Source organism: Capsicum annuum, chromosome 10 (genome assembly GCF_002878395.1).
Source record: "Capsicum annuum cultivar UCD-10X-F1 chromosome 10, UCD10Xv1.1, whole genome shotgun sequence".
NCBI lineage: Eukaryota > Viridiplantae > Streptophyta > Magnoliopsida > Solanales > Solanaceae > Capsicum > Capsicum annuum.
Genome location: NC_061120.1, coordinates 175436855 through 175443317, shown reverse-complemented (window position 1 = coordinate 175443317; position 6463 = coordinate 175436855). Strand labels below are relative to the sequence as shown.

At 32.8% G+C, this 6463-nt stretch overlaps 1 pseudogene; it reads right to left on the bottom strand.

Annotated features, from left to right (window-relative positions):
* Positions 1-3861: 3861 nt before the first annotated feature.
* On the bottom strand, positions 3862-4736 carry LOC107854813 (annotated as a pseudogene).
* Positions 4737-6463: the final 1727 nt, after the last annotated feature.

Here is a 6463-nt window from a genome sequence, read left to right as displayed (position 1 = left end):
CATGCATATGGTTGGTTTACTTGGTTTTACTGGTTGGTATATTTTATCCTTATCTCGAGTTCATGCTAGCGTTCACCTGCTAACTCATCTTCGGGCGGATGTATCCCCACGCGATTTAGGAATCGGTCGTTCTACTCCTCCTGCTTAACGATCGAACTTTGAGATCAACTTTTGGATTGAAGTGGTGAGCTTCCATCTTTCCAAAAGGCTCTATTTCATGGATGTTATTTCATACTTTGGTTTATTTATGGATATTGGTTTTTGCTATGGCTGGGGGAATGTCCCAACAGGATATTGGTTATCTTTTGGTTAGACCCTTTTGTGGAACTATTATGGGTTGGAATGAGCGAGATCAGTATTGGTGTCAGCCTTAGTATTGACATTGGTATTGGGGCTGACACCGTTGGATGAAATTTCTTACTGTTCCATCCTTTTACATTATGTTATGGAACTCGGTTTGGTTATTGTTTTGGTTTTGGTTTATGGTTTAGCTATGGTTATCGATTGGTTTGGGACGGTTGAACTCATTTGGATCGGTCACAGTTATAGACCAATCCCAAAGTCTTAGATCATGCAATGACTCTATCTTGATATATGTTTGAAATTCATCCAACTCAGGGTATGCACTGGACGGTTGGGTTGTGTATTGGGGGTGGTCCCCAGTCCTGGTTGAACTTGGGATGCCCATTACGACACCCTTGATTGGGTCGTGTTAATTCTACCATCCATGAATACTAACTCTAGTGTTCAACAAGAAGAAAGAGACCTGATAAGAGTAGCAAATTTCTATACTAGCTACACAATTTTATGTAAATATATTGCATTTTTCAAAGAACTTCCATTCTTGTGGTCTCTCCGTATCAAGGAGTTACAGGTAAATCGTTATTGTTCATCATATATCTATAACAAGTTTTATAGGAATTATAAACCATCTATTTTCAGCAATGTCTTCTTTAGAAAGAGGTAAAGGTGTCAAAAGATTACACATCTTGTGAGATTGCGTCTTATTTACAAGATCAAAAACTTGCCAAAATAAATTTCTTCTATGATGTAGTAAGTAATCTCTAATTGGCATATAATTCTCGGTTAATAACTGATTCCCTGATAATGAATATTATTATTGATCATCCAATATTATCATTAGACAATTTCAGTATTTGTGATACTTTTAACTCTCTTGGATACTGGTTAAAAAAAGTATGACCTTTATCTTGAAACAAAGGTTATAACAACTAATGAGAAATTTACTCTTGAGTTATATTGAGAAATCAGCAAATTTACTCTTGAGTTATATTGAGAAATCAGCACTCACCTGTGGCCAGTGGCAGAGCCACATACGTTTCAGGCGGTTCATTCGAACCCCTTCGTCGAAAAATTATATGATTTATATATGATCAAAAAAACTTTTATGTATATATAGTAGATGTTGAACCTCCTTCGACTAGTCCGTATATTTACTTCTGAGCCCCCTTAGTAAAAATTCTAGCTCCGCCACTGCCTGTGGCCCTAATGGATAAGATGAATAACTTATTTCTTCAAAGTTTATTATTATACCGTAGATATAACATACGAATTTTAGTCATGTTATTTAAGTAGTTTAATGTTTAAGTCATATAGCTTCTAGATTACTAAGAATTTTTTAATTAACAGATGTTTACAAACGGAGTTAGGGAGAATGTTTCTTCAATGGTCTGCTTAATTAAAAGACGTTCCTCTTGAAGCATTCAAGGTTATGATACTTCTCGATAATGCTTCTTTATCATGAGTGCTGCAAAGTGCTGAAAATTACTTCTAGTGTTCTCTCAGAGGTAATATTGTGATTCTCCTCTCTTCCTATACATATTTTGTAGGACTACAGTTAGAAGAGTTAAGTTGTGGTAACAGTTCAAACTTAAGCATGAGTAAAGCCATTTTATGCCAGTGAGATATAAATATTAATATCTTTTGTTTATACATTATATGCAATATTGAGATCTCCCATTACAAAAAAATTTTAGAACTTTTTTATTATGTGAAGTTTAATTGCATGAAGAAGAAATTACTTTAACAGTCTCAACTAAGTCTCAACGCAACACATCACACTCTTATTATGTACAAATATTATACATAATTATCTTGTGAAACTCGAATCCTTAGAAAATTAATATGTTAGAAACTTAGTATATTTACATTTATGTACATCTTTGTTTATTTTTATTTTGCTACTTACACTCCAGCTTTTAATTGGTATCAAACACGTTGGGTCCGTGCAGACATGGCCATACCCCCTAGTGTATTGGAATATGTATGACAAAAATTTTATATGATAAATATTTATTCACACTGAATATTATATCATAATAAGTGATATTTAATTTTCTTTCTATACTTTTAGCTATTAAGTTAACATCATTAACATCAAATATGGATAGGTTTTTACCATTCGATATTAACATAAGGGCAGAAAGAAGATGGGAGAGAATATAATATAAAAGACACTTCATTTTATATTTACATACTTCACTCTTAGGAAACAACATTACAAAGATGATCCTAGACTCAAGAAGACTAAATATACACTATAAAAAATAAATTGTGGAGGTTAAAATTATAATTTGTGTAGATTGAAAACCTCTGCTATTTATTAACAGAAAATGATAAAGACTTATAACCCTCCACAAATTGTAGATTCAGCTTCCCACTTTTACCCTCTTTTTGTAGTGATACTTTCACATTCTACTATAAATATGATCACCTTAAGGAGACAAATTAAAGCACACACCTAGATAATACAAAGACTACCCGGCTCAACTCGATTGACTCATTATGATTCTGTAATGATTACTTTAAAACTAAAATTCATTCATTAGTCATAATAAAATTAGAAAAGTAGCAATTTAATACTATTGTCTATTATAATTAGTAATAATTTTATAGTTTTCAAATTAATTACATGCAATTGGTTTTTTAGATATACTATATTTAAGATATTATATGGGATTACATTTAAAAATTCAAATAAAAGAAATGTAACATTGTATATGATTTCTCTTGAATTTACTATGGCTTTATTTTTACATTTTTTTTTTTACATAAAATTTATTTTTCTTCAATATTAACTTAAGCCGTTTGAATTGGATTTTAGTTTTATAGTATATCATGTATAATTAAATCAAGTTAAATATAATTATCAATTTAAATTAATAATGGTTATAATTCGAACAAACATATCATGATTAATTTTTTTTAATGAAGTAATACTACACATAACTAAATATTAAAGTGTTGGCATGGCTCAGCTCGGGCTCATCTCAGCTCAGTAGTGGTCAAAGCTCCATTGTGCTTGGCTAGATAGAGCTGCGCTTGGACTTAGCTCTCTCGGCTCGATGTCCAAGATTATCAATTACAAGCTTATTGTTTATTTCAGCTAATTAACAAGAAATTACATCCAATGACCTCGAAAATAAGTTCTATTAAATTTTGACCCCTGCTTGTTCCATTGGCAAATGTTCACGATTATAAGTCAAGTCTCGTTAAATTTGAAGTTTTGCCCATAAAAAATGTGGCCGAAAGTTCTAGACTACCATCTCCCAAGCCATTCATGTAAATCACCCGCTAATAAAGTAGAGCCCATATGCCATCCAGAGAAAATTCATCCCAACCACCATCACTTTGTCCATCTTGCATGCACTTGCCTCCATCCTTTGACAAAGTTGTTGGTTTATCAATTTTGTGGCAATTTTCCTAAGAGATGACGTTCATACATGAAGGTGTTCTTTCAACTTCTGCTTCTTCAATGTCGTTGCAATATTTTAGTATCTTTTCGTACCATTGGATACAGTTGTCTATCGATATTTCTTTATTTACTACATTTTTGTTGTTTCACCAAGAAACATTCTTCTTGGCGCTTGTGAATTTCCGAGGTTGAGGTTTTATTATTTCATTCTTAGTAATGTCTCTGCACTTTCTCTCATGTTGTTGAGGAGAAATAGTATTTAACTCCTCAGAAGGCGAGTGTTTCAGTAGTACATCATTTATTGTCGATCCCGGAAGTCTACCAGCAATAAGTGACCATCTATGTACATATATGACATAATTAGTTAATAAATATACATATAGGCATACCTTAATTAAGATCAACAGAAATATTTGATATGATATTATAATCTACGAGAGCTCGTGACTTTAAATTATATCATCATGCAAAAGATATAGCAATGAAACAATTTTTATTTGTTTTGACTCATGTATTATAGAATTATGCGCACGCTCAATTATGATAAAATTTGTACCTCCATATCAGATCTTTAATATCATAAACTTTTGGATACCATAATTGCTAGGTGAGTCTACTATGAGAATAAAATGTTAAAACATAAACTTGCCTATTGCCTAAGAGCTTATGAAGTCTCAAAATGAGATCCATTTCATCCAGAGCGAAGTGACCCCACTTTGTGTGGTCTTAGATAATTCAACCACCTTTGCCTACAACTCTTTCGACATCTATTTAGACCTGCACATATACATTCACGTTGAATTTAAGAAAAAATAAAAACTTTTGAAATTAAATAAAATTAGACATAGTTGCTCCCTCTGCTGTGGGATGATAAAGTTAAACCAAAAGAACTCGATTTCAGGATAAATTCACAAGGAATGCTAGTAGTAGTTAGTTTACCAGCTCCAGCAGGAACAAGGTACCACTTTCCATCACCATATTTTTGAATGCATTTTCTCAAAAGAAAATCTTCTTCACTCATGCACCTTTCGTTACTACCAACGATGTATAATCATAGGAGTATTCATGATAATTTCAAGTCATAGGTTTTACTATTTTTTCAGTCTCTATATATACACATGTTGGAATTACGTAGTTATAGAGATACACATGTATATTATTTGTACCACATTGACTGGTGTATATTTCTGGTCTTACTTAATATTTTGGGCCAAGTCCTTATTATATTAGATTGGACCTTGATTGTTTGTAATAATACTGATGACCGGATCCACTATTACAAAGTATAAATAATAGTGGACTCGGTTCTAGATAGTTCTAATGGAATAAGAAAAGATTTTTCCTTCTCTCTCTTCATTCATTTTCTCTCAAAATTAGATTAGGATTTTCTTCTTTGTTCATCAAATTCAACTCAAATTTGAGCTTAATATGGTATCAGAGATAGATTTCCTAGTAGATTTTGAAGTGCACTTTCATCCGATACTACCCTCGTATGGAGTTTCTCGTGGTGTCGTAGAAGTACAAGTCAATTCAGGTTTGATCTATGTTGAACAAGACCTGATATTCTTCAGGTTTAGTAAAAAGACTGATAAACTCTTTCCATACAATTGCTCATTTCTCAAAAACTGGTATCTTACTTGTAAACCACTCAGATCTGAACTATGGTCTTTATAAATTGTGTTTGTGTACTGTGTAATTCACTACATATTCGTATATCATATCTATATTGTAAGGACTTTATCTCAATATTTGTATATCGTGGTGTATTTTGTACTATCTGGAGTATTTTATGTATAGACCTATATTTGATATGGTAAACCCTACTAGGAATTCAAAACCTACTACTGGGAATTCAACCATCCCTACTACTGGAAATTGAACCACAAATGGTGGATTTGAGGAATTCACTTTAGATCCCTCATACCCATATTATGTGCATCCATCTGAGAACCCTAGTTCTCAGCTAGTCCCTGTAGTTTTCAATGGAAGTGGTTATGCCATTTGGAGAAATAGCATGATCACTTCCCTATCTACCAAAAACAAGTTAGGCATGGTGAATGGTAAATTCCCTAGACACGATTCTAATAATCCATAGTTTCCATTTTGGGAAAGGTGTGACCATATGGTCAAAGCATGGATTATCAATTCTCTGACTAGAGAAATAGCCATCAGTGTGATGTGTTTATCCAGTACTAGAGAGGTATGGAAAGATATAAATGAAAGATTTGGGCAATCGAATGGGTCTATGTACATACACATCCAAAGAGAGATCAATGTTACAGTTCAAGGTTCTTCTAGTATATCTAGCTATTACACCAAAATGAGAGGCCTTTGGGATGAACTCAATGCTTCATATGTTGGACCTGAGTGTACTTGCGGAGCATTGAGTAAATTCATCTAAGATTAACAGCTGTTTCAATTCCTCAGTGGTCTTAATAAAATGTACAATACTGTTATGAGCAATACACTGATGATGACACCTCTACCATCAATTAGCAAAGTGTATGGACTTCTACAACAAGATGAGAGTCAAAAGGTGTAACACCTCGTACTTTTACCTAACTTAAATTCGTTCCAAAAATATCAAAGACTTTATTTAAAGATGAATATACTTTTATACATGTGAAATTTTCAAGATTTTGACTTTTCATTGCATGAAAAATTGAATAAGCTTTCCATCGATACCAAATTCGCCCAAATCCAACACCCGAGCGAAGAGTTAGAGCTATTTTAGTAAGACAGTGTACC